The sequence below is a fragment of the Lepisosteus oculatus genome, chromosome 14, assembly GCF_040954835.1.
Source record: "Lepisosteus oculatus isolate fLepOcu1 chromosome 14, fLepOcu1.hap2, whole genome shotgun sequence".
Lineage (NCBI taxonomy): Eukaryota > Metazoa > Chordata > Actinopteri > Semionotiformes > Lepisosteidae > Lepisosteus > Lepisosteus oculatus.
This window is the reverse complement of record NC_090709.1, coordinates 14,539,778-14,558,801: the sequence shown is the minus strand read 5'-3', so window position 1 is coordinate 14,558,801 and position 19,024 is coordinate 14,539,778. Positions and strand designations below refer to the sequence as shown.

Genomic DNA, 19,024 nt, shown 5'->3' with positions numbered 1-19,024 from the left:
ATTGTTTTATTTTTAGATAAAAATGGCGTACTGTGCACGAAACGTTGCAGAAACATAATCTGATATTTTAATAATTATTATTTTAATAATTTTATAAAATTGAGGCCCTGGATCCAAATATTCAGTTCTGATTTTCTAAAGTGATATCTTCCCTTCCTCTCGTGGAAGTCACACGATGTGAGCAATTGTTTTTTTTTTCCACTTTGCGATCCAAAGACTCACTGTCACACAGTAACCAAACCAGGATGGATTCTTCTGGGAGCCGGACTGAGCTCATTCTCACTCCCTGTGCTGAAAACAAAATTATCCCCGAACATCGTCTACAGCTGCTAGATAATGATGAAAGACAGATCACTTGTGCACTTTTAACCTTCTCGCAGCTACAGGCGAGACTGAGCTGGAGATGTGAAGGCACCCGCTGGTACATCTTCTCCAAGTTTCACAATCGCGACAGACTTCTCTTTTTAAAAAAAAAGTAGATATAGCCCTGAAAAAAGCATTAGCTTTATCAGTTTTTACATTAATCGATTTTGAATCAAATTTAATATTTTTATTGCATTTTACATAATAATAATTATTATCGCTTACACATATAGCACTTTTCTGGACACTCCACTCAAAGAGCTTTACAGGTAATGGGGACTCCCCTCCACCACCACCAATGTGCAGCTCCACCTGGATGATGCGACGGCAGCCATAGTGCGCCAGAACGCTCCCCACATCAGCTCTCAGTGGGGAGGAGAGCAGAGTGATGAAGCCAGTTCAGAGATGGGGATTATTAGGAGGCCATGACTGGTAAGGGCCAATGGGAAATTGGGCCAGGATGCCGGGGTTACACCCCTACTCTTGCAAGAGATGACCTGTGATTTTTAAAGGCCACAGAGAGTCAGGACCTCGGTTTTACTTCTCAGCCGACGGACGGCACCTGTTTACAGTTTAGTGTCCCCGTCGTAATACTGGGGCATGAGGACCCACATGGACCACAGGGTAAACCGCCCAGCGACAGAAACCAGATGGTACCGTGTGTCGGGCTTGGCTGCAAGCAGGACAATGACGTCACGGGGAAGTAGAGAAAATCAAAACGGTTCTATAAAAGACCTGTGTCAGCTGTCGGTTCGCAGTCTGGACTCTAAATCCACCGATCCGATTTCAAATCTTTCTAACACCGGAGCTGCGGCTTCTATCAAGTAGTGATTCAGGAGAACATTATGATAATCAAATAGATGAAACGTTTAATATATTCAGGTGGGTATTTACGTCAGCATGCGTATCTGCGAAGGAACAAGTAATACTGTAGGTTTATTCCATGCTGAAAAGAGAAGAGAGAAAACAAACCTGAAGAAGGTTTCACAGCCGAAACGTTGTGTTTTTTCTCTTAAGTCTCTTTTCAGCATGGAATAAACCTATTACTTGTTTCTTTAATATATTGTTCGGTTTGACTCAAAATGCTTTACTACTACAAGAGAGAATTATAGTATGGAGGATGAGACAAATCTATAATTTCTTGGAAGAAAATGGTTTTTCTGTGCGTTCTAAATGAATCGAAACGTTAGTGCGACACACAAACCCTTTGTCTTTTTTAAAGATATAATATTTTTAAACAGACAAGTATAGAAAACATTTTTTTTCTTAGAAATTTTGGCCGGGGGCGATGTATTACTAGTAGTGGCGCTGAGGTCACTATGGTGCAGTTGAGCACCGTAAGATTAGGGCCAGTGACGTAATGTATAACGCATCTGACTTCGGATCAGAAGATTGTAGGTTTGACTCCTGCCTGACTCATGTTGCTTTTAAACCAATCAGGGTCCTCAGTAGTAGATTTCCTTTATGTAAATAAACTGCAGCTGAAAGCTATAGAAAACATGTTGGGTAAATTGCAATGAACTGTCGAACTGTTTTGCACGAAGCTGCGGACTACTTAACACTGTACTGTTTGAAGATCAGCTCCTGCTCTGAGCTCAATAGCAATGCAAAACTGTGCGTAACAAAGCTGGCGAGCAGCTGAATGTGTGCTCAGTAGTCAGTAAGGTGCTGAGGGTTCAGTACTGGCGTTGTTCTAATTAGCACGAACTGCACAGGCTCTGAATCTGACCATTTCTATGGAAGCCTGTTTCCGCCAGGGAGTAAAAAATAACGCGCTATGGTATCTCAGAATTCCGACTTAGTAACTGAGAATTGTGACTTAAAAACCCAGAATTCCGACATTATATATCGTAATTGCGACTTTATATATCACATTTGCGACTTCGAAATAACCCAAATTTCATTGTCTGTCCTTTTGTTATTGTAACGGATTCGGGTTCCAGGGCTTGTGCCCCTCGCCGCTCCCACCCTAGTTCATGCCTCACTGCATTGGCTCGAACCCAGGTCTTGCCAGCTGAGCTAAAGAAGACCTTTTTTTAAGTAAAAAAGGACATACAATGGAAATATGTAAAAAGTTTCAGCTTTTATAATTGTGAATTCTTCTGGATGTGAAGTGACTATTTCTGTATTATGTTTCATATTCTGTCTCCGTTTTTCTATTTCTGGTGTTTAAATAAAATAAAAATTTAAAAGCCCACCGTCCACTATTCCATCCAGGTACTATGGAAGCCTCACTAGCGGAAATGGGATTCCATAAAAATTAGTGTAATTTATTTGATTTTTATCAGGACACTGTACAAGACAAGTCTTCAGGCCTATAGATCCCATGATCTTGTACGATTCATCAATATAGTGTAATGGAACGGCCAACATACAATTTGTAGTTCAGGTAGCTGCGTCAGCATGCGTAGGCTGCAAAGGAACAAGTAATAGGTTTATTCCATGCTGAAAAAAAGAAGAAAGAAAATGTTTCGGCCAAAACATACCAGTAAACTTTACATTAACAATACCAGCCAACGATACATTATCATTTCACACCGGTTCTACAGGAATCTACAGCAGAGCCCTGAGTTGACTCCCAGAGTCCCACTGAGCCCATAGAATTCCACATCACCCATCACTCCTGCACACAGTCCGCTGAGAGCGCCTGTCCATAAACTACTGGATTGAGAACGGGATCAAATAATTCCCCATTTTCTTAATTCTACATCGAAGGACTGTTAAAGGTCTATTTGAAGGCATCGATTCGTATTCTTAAACCAGATGAACGCCTGGAATAAGTTAATATTACTTTAAAAAATAAATAGTCGTGCTACAATACTCCAGTTGAAGTCACGCTTCTAGCTTTGCGGTACTCTGGTGCATCACGAATTTATGTTTGAATTTTTGTGGATGAACTACTATAGGTGTACCCTCGCTCACTTTCTTTAGCGACAGTCGTTGCTCTTCATCCGAGTGATGTATTTGCCTGTTTTTCAGTTCACTTCCCTGCAAGGAATATTTACCTCAGAGCTCTCTTTCACAGACTGCAGGCGCTATGTTTGTTAACAGGTGTTATAGTGATGACATCTTTCTGTATGATCAGGACAGGAGCTGCAGGTCCACTGTGTTGTGGCTGCAGTACAATTTTAGTGTATTATTATAATACTTTTTAACAGTGACAGATTCTTAAGATCACGAGGTGTTTACGATATTATTTCAGTATTAAGCTGTTACTGCATTTGGAATTGTCCCATAGGATTCAGTGTTCCATTAGTTTAGCACTAAACTGCTTAGTCTATTGCAGGAATTGTACTTAGTCCTGTCCTGTAGTGTCCTCTAGAGGGCAGCAGCTGTTACCTTGGGCTCATTGTGATTACTAAGCAGGGGACTAAAGTCAGCAGACGAGCGCGTTGCAAATCGGTATTAATCTGGCGTACAGAGCTGCATACAAATCTCTGGATCATCTCCAGTTAATGTGATGCTGTTCGTACCTTGCAATTGACCCAATCTGACTACTGGCACCAACAACCCTGTTATTACAAATAAACTTCTTGTGTACCTGCTGTGATACATAAGTTCGGTGGAGAGGTTTGGCAGCCCATATTCAGTCAAAGGTGTGTGTGCAGATCACTGTGATATATAGGCATCAACAAACTGACAAATACAATATTAAATGTTTAACTGATAAAACCCAAATGAACCAAACCTGTATAAATTAGTGGTGGAAAGGAGTCTTTTTATATAGCAAAAGGTCTCTGATACTTTGGTAAGAACGATGGGTATACAACCCATTGTCCTCAATATTAGAAATGAATCCTTGAGCACTGGCGTTGTACCAACGGTCCTCAAAAGTGCTGCCATTACCCCCCTCCCATAAAAGCCTAACATTACCCTTTCTTGTAGAACGTGCCGTCACATTTCAGTTGCACCTCAGTAGTAGTTTGATCTATTATCACCCTATTCCCCACCTCATAACCGTCGCTCTTCTAGTTCTGGTCTCCCAACTGTCCCCCAAGCCCCTCTACACTGTATGGGTGACAGGGCCTTCTCCTGTTATGCCCCCAAGCTCTGGAACTCTCTCCCCAAGGATACCAAAGTCACCTTCCCTAACCTCCTTCAAATTCAGACTCAACACCTTGTTCCGTAGAAGAGCCTTTACTGAACTGGTTCTATTCTTTACCCCTCTGCTTCTACTTTTCTTGGTACCACCATCCACAGTCTCCTTTGTCTATTGGAATAGTTTTATCCTGTGTATTCTTATTGTAATTCTGTCAAGTGCTTTGAGAAGCCACCTTTGGAAGCACTATATAAAATATTTTATTCTAAATCTTTGGAACTTTAATAGGGCAGTGCAGTAGGGCTAAAAATTGACAGTGTTAGTGGACCAGCATGATTTGTGCAAATTATAGGTAGTTACAAAGGAAGACTAGGATTCACTTGAAGTTCATGACATGGGACACTGAAACAGTGAAGAGGCTTTGTGTAGTAAGCTTTCAGTCTCACTCTACACAGTCTGTGCTGCTGGTAGAGGTGGTTGTGAACACCTGTCTTCCCAGTCAAGTACTGGGATCTCCAGTCTCAATCCTAATACTTCTCATGACTGTCCACTACCACTGCTGTGAAACCAACACCCATAAGACAAGACCTCCAAGATTCTAACTGTACCATTATTCATGGATGTTCACGCACCACTATTGTTCCTCTGCTAAGCAAGGGAAGGCCTAATTTACACCAAGCCCCTGTTGACAATTCCTTCCTTGTGTTTCTTTCACACAGTTAGTGCAGCCTAGAATAGGACACCAGATCTCACTCTTACTGGGCACTACAGTAGCAACTCACACTCCATAAGCACTACCCCTCTCAGAAATGGGAGGATTTCCAGTATATTGAACACCTCTGACACCCCCCCACTAAAAAAAGTCACACTGCCCTGCCCAAGGAATTGTGCGGCCATCTTCCCCTAATACAATGGTTTTATTACTCCAGCCATTTTCAGTCCTCATTGGCAGCAATATGGGAAGCATTCCTGAATGGGGAACCCCCACAAATACTTCCATTTATTAATGGGTCTCACTTCCCTTGAATTCCTCCACCCCATTCAAACCTATAAACCATAAAGAAACAAGGGCAGGCAGAAGGGTCTTTCACAGCTTTGAGATGTTGCCATTACAAGGCAAGTGGAGGCAGGAGAGTCACAAGGGCCAGGCTGGAGCCTTCATTCAGGCACCTGGGGAGGAAGAAGGAGAACAATCCAGCTGAACTGCAGGACACCCACCCCTACAGGAGCTCCTCCTGCCAGACCCTACCTGTCCACTGGCCAACATCTCCAAAGTCCTCTGCTGCCTCCACATCCTCACTGGTGCTCTCAGCATCTTCACTGGAGCTCTGAGGGTCTCCCTCCTCATCCTCCGTCCAGTCAGCTCCCACATCCAGAAGACCCTCTACTGGTGCCACAGCCACCCGACTGCTGGTCACCAGGCTCCTGGTACCTCTGGACAAGCAGCACCCAGGAGTGAGGGATCTGGTATACCCAGAGTCCCACAGTGATGCTATTCATTTAGACAGTCCCTTGGTCCAGCATGGGATCATTCCTCAGTTGTCCAAGCATGGTTGTCTCTTGGGCAGAGATGCATCCACAAGGGATAGAGAACCAGACCCACCTTCATTCTGACTGCCAGCACACCTGGACTCACAGCAGGCACAGACCTCATGGTCACCATACAGCTCCTCCCACCTGGAGGAGAGAAGAACAGGTGAGGCCTCCACCTGGCAACCTCAGAGCACCCTCAGCAGGCTCCTTGCAGAAGTACCTCTTCGCCTCCCTGTTGTAGGTGCAGGACTTGGTCCCTGGTGTTGCTTTAGCAGGAGCCACAGCCATGACACAGTGCATGTACAGCTCAGTCACTTCATGCTGCAAGAGGGAAGGTCACAGCATTAAGGGATCAAGGCTAATAGAGGGACAGAGAAGGACCTTCTGCCATCAGTGAAGGCAAGCTGGCAGCTCTAGGCACTACAGCTGTCACAGTCTGGTTCACATCTAGATCATGGACGTGAAAACAGACCATGGATCAGTAGAGCAGGAAGGCTGAGCAGCCTTTGAGAGCAGTACCTTCCTGGACAGCTTCTTCTGGAAGAGGAAGGCATCAATCGTGAAGCGGAGCACATCCTTCTGCTTGGAGGGGACAAACCTGGACAGGCAGCCATCTGCCTTGCTGTCCACCATGCACCTGGGGACAAGGACAAGGATGAACCCCTGCAGGCTCTTGGGGCTCCCGCCCACCTCTCCTCCCAGAATGGGCCGTACCCTAAGTTGTCGATCACGGGGAAACGGGGCTGTGAGTGCTAGTCCGGTTTCTCCGTTACGTAACACGAGTGGATGTACAGCCTCTGCTCCACTGTGGCAAAGTAGGCAGTGGCCTGGAAGTACATGGGCTGACCCAGGAAGTACTCATCCTTAGGAGAGAGCCGGACCCAGTGGGCTGGAGAGAGTGGCAGCATTACACCTGCACACAGCACCCCCTGCAGGCAGGAGGAGCCACTCGCTCAAGGAGCTTACAGTTGGTGGTGAGCAGCACAAAGCTGTGCTTGTTCTTCAGGTCCTTGAAGGTCCTTCTCCTGGCCCACGTGGGGACATAGCCAACCTTGTAGGAGTAGTGGAACCTGCAGGACAGAGGAGATGAGGGGCATCTGGACACTTTCCCCAGCAGCAGCAGAGCCCTGCCTACCTGTTGTAGGAGCACTTGACCGGCACAGAGAAGGGAATGAAGCAATGCACAGGTGCACTGGAGGAGTGCGGGGCATAGCGGAGAGTGTTGGAGTACACCAGGCGGCCCTGGACAACCTGCAGGGTCACAGAGGAAGGGATATTCCCAGGAAAGGCAACCCCGACACTAGCCCTACAGCTCACATCGATACACTGCCTGTAGATGAAGACCCGCTTACCAATCGCCGGTGCCGCACTCGTGAAGCCCGTAGATGAAGTAGAAGTAACTGCATGTGGTTCGTCTGACGCTGCAGTTGCCCATGGTCACCTCCGATGGCCAACAGCTGAAGCCGAACAGGAGCCGACTGACCCTCACGTACATCCTGCTGGAGTCGCACCACAACAGCCACTCCTCGGGTGCCCCCGATGACCGGGCGAGCCGGCTGCTGCCCTCGCTGGGGATGAAACAGGACGCTCTTGATGTAGGCGGGTAAAGGGCGGCTGCCGGCTTCGGGCTTCATCTTCTCCTTGTCGAAGTAGGGCGAGTACGCGTCTCTGGACACAGGAAGGCAGCGAAAATCGGGAGCCAAGGACTGCGAGTCGTTTTCGCTTGCAGACAGGTCTTCGGAGGGCGCTTCTGCCAGGCTCAAGTCCTCCTACTGGGCTGCGTCTTCAGGAGCCGGGAGGTCGGCCTGGAGCGCTAATTCCCGAGAGTCCCAGCCAGCCGGCCCGGCGGAGATCAGTGCGGGGAGCCCGGCCCCTGCGCACAGGCACAGCACAAAGAGAAACAAGCGCATTGCCAAATTGACATTCCGCTAAACTGCTACAGAAGTAAGACAAGTAAACTACCAAACTGTTAAAGCAAGAGAGCATAAAGTGTGAACGCGGTGACTAGGTTTTTATACTAGCAGGACTATGCTACCACACACATGGTCACACTACCGCTCAATCAACACAATCAATTACATACAGAGACCCGGATTGTTCTCAGCGTCTAATTAGAACCTGCTTCCAGTCTGAGGCGGGACTCCGTGAAGCCGCCTGAACACTTTCCCGTGTGTATCTGAGCTCAGCAGAGGAGTTCCACGCAATTTCGACAGAATTAAACCACCCACACGTGTAAAATTTGCTCAGATTAATTTATTGTTAAATTAGTTTCTAATTTCCGAGGACAGTGTGTTAAACTCGCTGTCAGACAGAGTACGGAACATGCGACACGTCCGTCCACACTTTCTTTTATCGAGGGGGCTGTTCTATCAACACGTACCGCAATGAAAATAATTTTAATATTTTTCACGTGTAATTGCATGTCATATTAAAATGTGTAATACAAGCATTTCTTTGCTTCCCGGTAAAGAAATACTGATCAGCTTTTGATATGATCTGATAATAATTTGTCTGATTTTCCAGAGATTGCTTTTGCTTCGCAGCACTGAGAACCAATGGAAGCCCGTTTCCGCCAGGGAGTAAAAAAAACGCGCTATGGTATCTCAGAATTGCGACTTAAAAACTCAGAATTCTTACTTTATATCTCACATTTGCGGCTTCGAAATAGCCCATATTTCATTGTCTGTCCTTTTGTTATTGTAACGGATTCGGGTTCAAGGGCTTGTGCCTTTGCCGCTCCCACCCTAGATCATGTTTCACTGCATTGGCTCGAACCCAGGCCTTGCCAGCTGTCGGAATTCTGAGATACCATAGCGCGGAAACGGGCTTCCATACATTTCAATTAGTCTGATCAGTGTAGGACAAGTAAATGTAGAATTATTACTTTGTCTGTCTCTTGTTTGTATATAAATGAATGTCTCTGACAACTTAATGTTAGTTTTTAATTTAGTTTTAGTTTTACGATGTAGGTCATGCGTTGACATATGCACGAGCATACGAAATGTCTCACTCCTGATTCAGCTCATGCTCCATAGGAGAGAAGCGATTCCTCCTGCTTCTCATACAATCATTTTTATTCTTAATCATAATTTTCTTTAGTTATGATCAATATTGAACTTTTTCTAAATAAAACGACAATAATCAAACATGCAGGCAGACTTTTAAAAAGTATTAGGAGTTGACAGGGTGCACCTTAGGAATAGTCGTTAGAAAATGTGAGAAAAGGAAAGTTACGTAAGCTCTCACACACTGTATTAGAGATTGGCATCTGATTGTAAAAAAAAAACTACCCGTCTCCCCAGCATTTAACGGTGCTGTTGTTTTTATTTTAAATATTTATATATTGTTAGCATTTTAATGAATTGTTAAAAGATTGATATACAAATCGCTAAATACGAAACGTAAAAAATCCAATTGTAAGCAATTGACCATTCATATTCCTGAATTTTAAATCCCTATGTTTATCTGTGTCCAAGTGCCTGGTGCAGCTATTTTGAAAGCAGAGTCTATGATTTATTGCGGAAGTGCATTGTTGCCACCACGGAAGAAAATCCAGAATTCTCCTAATTAAGAAATACAAAATTATCTCCTAATTGCGAGATAGCAACGATATCATGTTATCATTTGCAATGGCAGTACCTACAGACTATCGAAAGGTTTGCTGGCACTGTGGGTTTAGTGTTCCTGACAATGTGCACGCTGAGAAATGCATACAGACTGACTTTCTTCTCGGAATGAAAAGGTTACCGTTTATACCTCATGCAAACACAGTTTTAACCATTATCACACTCATATATATGAATTAAGAACGAATGTGACCTGGAATCCATTGTACCGCTTCAAACTGAAAGTCAGATATTTAGTCTCAAAACTACATAACTCAAGATTTTTTTTTCCTTGATGGCAGCATTGGCTTCTGTAATTTAGATTCAACCACTGAAGAGGTTGGTTTTGTGTTTTTAGCTATTAAACATAACTGGTAATTTTAAGTCAGTTCTTGTTACTCTTTCCGCTCGAAAGAGCTGTATTAATACCGGCGCACCTGTCTCCACAGGAAAGTTATTGCTGTTCCCAAACCAATGTACTGCAGCTTGTGGCCACGTGTTCCTGCTGTCAGCCTGTGATACCATGTTCGTCCACCGCTAGAAATATTACTGCTCCAGTACAAGGGTAGAAGAGGAAACAAATGCAAACACCGTTTAGAAAAAACACACACGTCTCAGGCCTTAACCATGACAAGTATGGGATTTGAACCTAGACGAGCAGAGTACAATGGATTAGCAATCCAAAAAGTGACTCCTGTTTAATTTTCTTTTCGCTTGCTCAATTTGTAGTACGCTCCTCAATCCTTACAACCGATAAACAAAACGGCTTAATGTGCCACAGCATTCTGCTGCAGGTACGGGTTGCACCGTGTATTAGGCGAACCCGAATGGAATATTTCAAATATGTGAAGAATTTCATGAAACCTGAAAAAAGATGATCACTGCCAATGTCAACAGTTCAGATTCTGTAGGTAGCTTCAACAGAACAAAACGATCTGAAGCCGCAATAATTTCAGAGTGTATTGTGACACTCTAACCATGCTGTTGCTATTACTGCTACTTCTGCTGCAGTTGCTTTAAACTCTACTCAGCGGGCAAGTAAAGTTGTACAAGGAATAGACTACTTTGAGCCGTCCAAATTCCATTATGTGAATTTAAGCTTTTTTTTTAATAACAGCATGAGTAATACAATGCATGCTCAGAAACGTTACTTATAAGCTTATGAAGCAACAGTGTTTCGACAATTTGTGGTCTTCAAAAAGTAAACGCTGAAGTTTTTATACTTCCTTGTGAGCAGATCACCTTTGATTTAGAAAAGGAAAACTTACTCCCCTGTTGCTTTCATTGCAATATCTGAATCGAGACCCAAGCGCTAAGAAAGCTGAAAAACGCAGAAGTAATAAACCCGATTTTAATTTAGATACACATTTTCTAATGCAGCCTTCATTACAAGACACTCTATTTCTCGAAAGTGTGTTATGTAAAAAAGAGGAAAACGAAAATATATGGATGACAATATTTAAAAGATGAAGATTTTACTTTTGAAAAATTGTCATTTTATGTATTTAGACGCTTGTCAACCGCTGTTTTTAGAACTTTGCTGTGCTTCCTGAATCATTTTCAGTGTTATAAACTGGGTGTGGAGATAGCGATCACTTTGTAGAGCAGTTGATAGGCTGGAGCTGTTCAGACTACTCTTGTTATTTCTCAAACGCTTCCATCATTTTTCTTTCATGCTAGAACGCGAGTATGTACATGTGTTTGGTTTTCGTTTCACTGATTCTCGTTGAAGATTTGGGAATTAACTAAGAAAGAATCAGTAACCAGGAAGGCAGAAGCTTTGGTTCTCAACGATCTTGAAGACGCCCATGTAGAGCAGCGTGTGATGATTTGTACTACAAAAGACCAAGTGCTCAGTGACGTCTGCGTTTACCGTTGAAACTTTTCATCTCAAGTGCAAAAGCAGTTGTGTTAAACATAGCTGAGTGGCGCAGCAGAAGCTTGCTGGGTCCATAACCCAAAGATTGATGGATCAAAGCCATCCTCTGCTATCCACGTTTAATGCACGACTGATAAGCACACCATCAGTTTAATGATGTGCATTGAAACTGATTTCTTCTCTTGTGTGTGCAAACTTCACACTTACGGTGCTCTTTAATCTTTAAAAATATGCAGATGCCCAAATGTTTCTTTGGTTGTTCTGACATCCTTTATAGATTCCTCAAATCCTTCAAATGAACATCCATATCAGCACAGTTATGTTTATATCTTTTAAAATTAAAGTACATACAACACAAATATCAATGTACATTTGTACTGTGCTCATTTAATAATGATTGTCAAGTTCTCCAACAACTCTGTGTTATAATTTTAAAATATTTTTGCTAAGGATACACAACGGGTGTATAAGGCATTCTAACTGCAGCCAGCTGAAGATAAAATTCCACACGTGAAAATGGTTTCACGCACATTTCCTGCAAAGTTCAAGAGGGCTTTTAGCGGAGATTATGTTTACATCGAAACAATCCGAAGCGCGTACCTGACCACCAGCCCTTTGTATAACAGCTGTACAAAGACACACTCCCGTGCATAAGGAAATGTTGTGTTAAGCAGAAGTGAGTTAACATGATCCGTGACCTAATATACCAGAACAAATACTCACCCAGCAAGGTCTGCTTTACTACAAGAGAGAAGGAGAGTGAAAGACGTGATCATTTCACGCCGTTGTGGAACAAAACGCTTTTTTCTTGGAATTCTAAATCAATTAGAAATTCAGAGCGACACATAAAGGCTTTGTCTGCTTAAAAGTGATGATTTTTAAAAACTGATAAAAATGTAGAAAACACGCTTCTCACGTAGAAATTTAAGATGGGGGTGGGGTATTACTAGGAGCGGCGCTGAACTCACCATGGTGCAATTCATTTACGTGACGGGCTGGTGGTTTAATGGATAACGCGTCTGATTTCGGTTTATTAGATTGTCGATTCGACTTCTACCGGGGTTGTGTGATTCAAATCAGGCTCCTCAGAAATAGATGTCCGTTATGTAAATGAACCGCACCTGAAAGCAAACGTTGGGTCTGGGTTCCTTTCTTTCCTGCATGAAATAGCAAATCGTTACAAAAAAAAAACACCAACTAATGTCCAATGGTGTTAGTCATTTAAGTAAACATGAATATACTGTAAGGTCTTGGTACATGGGAGTGGATTTCAACCACAATTAAAAAAGGGCAAATTATAATTACAGGCTTCAGACACTTTTTCAAACAAAAGAGACCAAACACTCCCTAACTTTCAGGTTTGCTTGAACCTGTAACAAAAAGGGGGTCTGAAGCTTCCATTCTCTGATGTCACTGTCTCTAAAGCCGGGCGTGATGTTTCGCGGATATGCAGTGTGCCTTTTCTCTTGTCGTGTTCATGATGATTCGCTGCATAAGCTCCTGATTGGGTGTTCTGTACTGCGCTGTTACTTCGTTCAGATTACCTATGTGGTGTACAGATAAAACCCGACTGCGTGGTGTAGTTTCCGGGGTCGGCACCAACAGCACCTGCAAACTCCTCAGCTGACCTCGACGTGATTTGAACACGCAACCTTCTGATCTGGAATCAGACGAGCTACCATTGCGCCACAAGGTCACTCGCCACAAGTTCTTTTAATTCCCCAAAAGAGAACAATCAGCGTCCCTGAAAAATATTTTTTTTCATTCTCTTCTGTGAGGAGCGCCGCTCTTCCAACGAGAGTCTCTTCTTCCCAGACCACAGATTATTCTTCCCGCCCGGCTCTCTCATGGAGAGCAGACACACCGTCTCCACTAATGTGTTTTCTACATCTATAGATCTGACCCCCTACAGCCCCGATATTCCTGGACAGGATATTTACCACCAGCCTCGTGAACTTCTCATCTTGACCTCTCCCAGGAGGAGCACAATTAACACAGAATCCTCTCTCCATTTAGCAAATAACACAAAACACTGTTTACCTGTCAAGACAGAAAACCAGGCTGCTCCAGGTGAGGCTTAAACTCACAACCTCGGCATGAGTCCACTGAATATGTCATTTTACATGGCCTGAACCAGGAAAGAGATTGGAAGTCAAGAAGTTATGGTTTTGTTTTAATACTTGCCTACTCTTTTAATTTTTCGGTCAAATCTTTTATTTGGGAGTACTTTCAATGGATGTTAATCTTTGTCCCGATGCACAATTCTGGGCCGTGGTGTATCTTGAATAATGTTCTTATAGGCTTCAGTTTGGAAAAGTGCGCTCTTCATAAGCTACCGAAACCGCTAATGGTTACATAACACTTAATGCAAAAGCAATGTTCGGGTTTGAAAAAAAATATTACTTGCTATGAGTACAAACACTGTTACAGGAGGCGTGTTAGGGCTATTTTAGCTTAGATCATCAATTCATCTTACATTTCTTCTCCATCTATATCAACAGCGTCATCGCTACTGAGCGCTAAAGGCGCATTTTTAAAACTATTTCCACTACCATACATAAAGTAAAAGATACCGATTGCACGCAACTAATAAAATCTCTTTTCCAGGGACGTTGTAGCTAGATTCAAATTCTAATCGAAAATGTATCAGCTTTAAAATTTTCTTTTGGATCCACAGGACAATAAGCATGAGACTCAAAATATACCTGTGTTTGATTGTGCAGCATAGATTGTACAGCGTTTATGTTAAAATTAAGGTAAATATATAAAAATATCAACATTCAACTTCACAGTGCTAACGTACTGTAACAGTGCTTGTCAAATTCTCAAACAAATCTGCGTTGTATTTCTAAACTCTTTTAGCAGAGGACGCAACAGGAGTATAAATGATATCTCCCGCAAGCCATTCAAAGATACTTTTCCAAGGGTGAATATGGATTTCTGGGGAGTTACGGTGTTGATCACTATTGGACTTCCCCGGTCTCAAGTGTTGTTGTTGGACACGGGCAAAAGACTCGTATTTTCTGCAAATATAAAGAGGGTTAAGGTTTCGGCTTTGGCGGAGACAGTGTTTACATTGACAATAATATGAAGATCGTCCCTGGGTGGGTTTGAACCACCAACCTTTTAGTTAACAGCCAAACGCGCTCGCCGATTGCGCCACAGAGACTGATGAGAGAAGTTTTTCTCCATTCGCACTTTCCGGTCAAAAAATAAACATTGCTTGCATTTTCTTGCCAGTCGGCAATATTCCTACTGCTCTGATAGCCAAGAATTACATTTCATTTTTCACAAGCTGTATGAATTTCTTGAAAAACAAGTTGTTGCAGAAAGGAAATGCATTCATGCTTTAAACTAAATCAAGCCCTATGCGGTTGTCCAAGATGGTAGTTTCTGCACAAAAAGACAGGAAGAAAGGCACAGCTGGGATGTGGAGCCAGGATCTCCAGTTAACAAGACAGGTACTTAAACCGACTCAGCTACGGTGCCAGCAGAATTCTCCTCTTTTATAGCCGCTTGGACACACGGCTCTGAGCCATATGGGTTCACTAATCCCTGAGTCTGCCGGCTGAGCAAGCTGCCTCCTTTACACGGAACAGGCGCCCTGACCGTAAGAGAAATGAAGAGAAATGGCTTTTATCGGGCACTTTTCATGTCCAATGCGCTTGACATCTCCCAAGGAGGACAGAGTTCATTAACGACACTTTTCCTTTCTTTCTTCTTTCTGTACACTTTGATGAAACAAACGAGAAATCATGTAAGGGAAAATGTCTTTTTTCATGGAGAAAACATGCACCGGGAAATGTTGTGTTTAGAAGAAGTCAGTTAACATGAAAAGTGACCTAATTTACCAGAGCAAATGCTCACCTAGCAAGATCTGCTTTACTACTAGAGAGAAGTAGAGTGAAAGACGTGATCATTTCATGCCGTTGTGGAACGAAACGCTTTTGCAGATCTTGCTAGGTGAGCATTTGCTCTGGTAAATTAGGTCACTTTTCATGTTAACTGACTTCTTCTAAACACAACATTTCCCGGTGCATGTTTTCTCCATGAAAAAAGACATTTTCCCTTACATGATTTCTCGTTTGTTTCATCAAAGTGTTTGTTTAATTTTGTTTAATTTACGTGACGGGCTAGTGGTTTAATGGATAACGCGTCTGATTTCAGTTTATAAGATTGTCGATTCGACTTCTACCGGGGTTGTGTGATTCAAATCAGCCTCCTCAGAAATAGATGTCCGTTATGTAAATGAACCCCACCTGAAAGCAAACGTTGGGTCTGGGTTCCTTTCTTTCCTGCATGAAATAAATCGTTACAAAAAAAAACACCAACTAATGTCCAATAGTCCAATAGTTAGTCATTTAAGTAAACATGAATATACTGTAAGGTCTTGGTACATGGGAGTGGATTTCAACCACAATTAAAAAAGGGCAAATTATAATTACAGGCTTCAGACACTTTTTCATACAAAAGTGACCAAACACTCCCTAACTTTCAGGTTTGCTTGAACCTGTAACAGAAAAGCGGTCTGAAACTTCCATTCTCTGATGTCACTGTCTCTAAAGTCGGACGTGATGTTTCACAGATGTGCAATATGCCTTTTCTCTTGCCGTGTTCAAGATGATTCGCTGCATAAGCTCCTGACTGGTAGTTCTGTACTGCGCTGTTATTTCGTTCAGATTACTTATGTGGTGTACAGCTGAAACACAACTGTATGGTGTAATTTCCAGGTTCAGCACCAGCAGCACCTGCAAACACATCAGCTGACCTCAACATGATTTGAATACGCAACCTTCTGATTTGGAGTCAGACGCGCTACCGTTGCACCACGAGGTCACTCACCATCTGTGCTTTTAATTCCCCCAAAGAGAATAACAGTAATGCTAGAATAACAGTAGTATTAAAACTACTACTACTGTTAATTCTCTAACAGTAACACTATAATTATATTTAATATTAACATGAATATGAACATTAAAACTAAAACTATCAGTAGCGCTATCATCATTAATACTCACATGAACACTAGCATTAAAACAACCAGTTGTACTCTCATTAATATTAATATGAATACACTAGTATTAGTATTTGTTGCTACCCATGACGTCACATCACTCTTTGTGATGAACGCGATACACTTAGACGCGCACAGTGACATGGCGCCTGTCCCCGTGGTTACCATACTTATGATTTATAAACATGGGAAAAAATACATGTAAACTGTTACTTACATACATTTATCAACTTGGAATATTTTTTTTTAGCTCTAGGATACAGTTACCTAAATAATAATAAGAATAATCATTGTTTAATTTCGGTTTGAACATTTTTTACATTAAACGCACTACGGTAATTGATCGATACAGTCTTTATTGACTGTTTTCTAGATATTTAAAAAAGGATCAAAACCAGAAAAAGAATCAGTACTCACCAATCGGTGAAGCTAATTGTTTATTCTACGGTTTTTTAATTGAATTAATTGGTTTTTGATAGATAAGTGATCAATAACTCTACTCCGTGCGCACCCTGTGCCTCCCGCGGTCTTGCTCTCTGATCCAGGTGCTCAGGCTGGTGTCTGTGACGTCACAGCGCTCTTTGTAACAGAGCAGAGCGCGTCTCCGCTGGAGGAGACTCCTGTCCGGAGCCTGGGGGGCTTTTCTTACAGATATAACATCCCCCCAAAAAAACAACACACCGGGTGTGAAGAGAAGCGAATCATAACAGTTGTAAAAGGAGAGCGACAAACCAAGGAATGAAATTCATTAAACAGGAAAAAAAATAGTTTACTTCGCAGATTAATGTGTTACAAGGCGTACCCGTGTGGAGCAGTAGAGAACGAGCACAAGTCCCTGTAATAAGTGCTTTTAAATGTTTTAAACGAATCATCAGAGTATAGAAGCCAGGAAAATCAGGAACCTGATCCTGGAGGTTAAAATGTGTATCCTGGTTTTATTTCCAGCCTGCTCTCAGTTCCATAGGTAGTCTGATTACCTGTTACAATAATTCATCTAATTGTAAATTTATAAGACTGTGAGACACCTGTGAGAGACATATGAGAGCTGGTGATTCCCTGGGCTGGTGTGGAATCACACACAGACAGGTCTTCTTCTGTGTGATCTGAGTCCCACTGCTGAGAGCTACAGACTGGTCAACTGGTCACTACTGTAGACACGACCATCGGCCCATCGGCTACTAATAATCAATATACAGTGTACTCACCAAAGTGTCACTACTTGTGTTTATTACATAAAAAGATAATTCCACACTCACGTGTGTTATAAAACATTTATAAAACATGTTTGGAGACTGACATACAGTAAAGAAAGTAATACTGAAGGGCTGGAGGTCCTGGAAAGGGTTAATAGAAGCTTCTTGCTTCTGACCTGGAACAGAGTCCACAGCTGACAGATCAGTGAGTCTTGAGCCCAGTTCACAGAGAGGAGAACCAGGAGCTCTTCTGTCTCTAAGTGGCTGTGAGGAAGGAGAAAATGGGAAAATGTGACCTGAGTCCAGGCTGTTCTGTCTGATATTATTCATGTAACAGCACTGATTGTCTGAATGTCCTCTGGTTCTGGATTGACGGATAAAAAGAAGTATGGAGCTTCTGTCCGATTGTCTCTGAGCTGTGAATCTGACTGAGAAGAGAATAATGATTTTTTATTCTGCCTCAGATAATTTTTCTCTTTGCCAAGTGGTGTTACATCCCCTTCAGAAACTCTGCACAGACTGTCAGAGTGAGAGAAAAGTAGAGAGATGGACAGATAAGAGCACACACGGCGAGAGATACATACGTCTTGATTTACTTTGAACCAAGTGTTCATTTCCTTTGTGGTACAAGTTGTTTCTGAACTTCAAGAAATTCATACAACTTCTGAAAGATAAAATATAAGTCTTGCTAATCAGGACAGAAGAAATACCACAAGAAAATGTCAGTGATTTTTCTCCTTTCAACGAAAAGTGGAGAAAAACAACGGCAGTGTATCTCCGTCGGCTTGATTTAGCTTAATACAAGTATTCACTTCCTTTTCTAAGGATTACAGACTGCGAAAGATGAAATAAAGTTATTGGTTATTCATGGTCAGTGCAGAAGAAATACTGCCGGCTGGCAGGAAAATGTCAGTATTTTATAATTCTTTAACTACAAACGTGTGAATGGCAAAAAGCAACGGGAGTGTGTCTCTGTGCAGCTGTTAAATGAAGGGCTGGTGGTTCAAACCCACTAAGGGACGAGCTTCAGACTGTTCCGCTGTAACCATAATCTCTGCTAAAGCTTGATGGGATTTCTTCGCAAGCCCTCTTGAAATTTGCAGGAAATATCTATTTTACTCGTGTGGAACTACAAGTAAACAATTAAGTACCTGTCAATGTCCAAGAAAACCATTTTCACGTGTGGAATTTTATCTTCAACTGGCTGTCAGGAGAATTCATTTATACACCCGTTATATCCTAAAATATTTTAAAATTAGAACACAGATTTGTTGGAGAACTTGATAATCCTTGACAATCATTATTAAATGAGCATTATACAAATGTGCGTTGATATTTTGTATATGTACCTTAATTGTAATAAAATTAAACATAATTGCTTTGAAATGGATGTTCATT

At 42.4% G+C, this 19,024-nt stretch overlaps 2 non-coding genes across 2 annotated transcripts; both read right to left on the bottom strand.

The window, feature by feature from the left end:
* Window positions 1-13,043: 13,043 nt before the first annotated feature.
* trnaw-cca (transfer RNA tryptophan (anticodon CCA)) lies at window positions 13,044-13,115 on the bottom strand. Its single transcript has one exon. It is a non-coding gene; the product is annotated as a tRNA-Trp (tRNA).
* Window positions 13,116-14,514: 1,399 nt separating this feature from the next.
* trnan-guu (transfer RNA asparagine (anticodon GUU)) lies at window positions 14,515-14,588 on the bottom strand. Its single transcript has one exon. It is a non-coding gene; the product is annotated as a tRNA-Asn (tRNA).
* Between the last annotated feature and the right edge of the window lie 4,436 nt (window positions 14,589-19,024).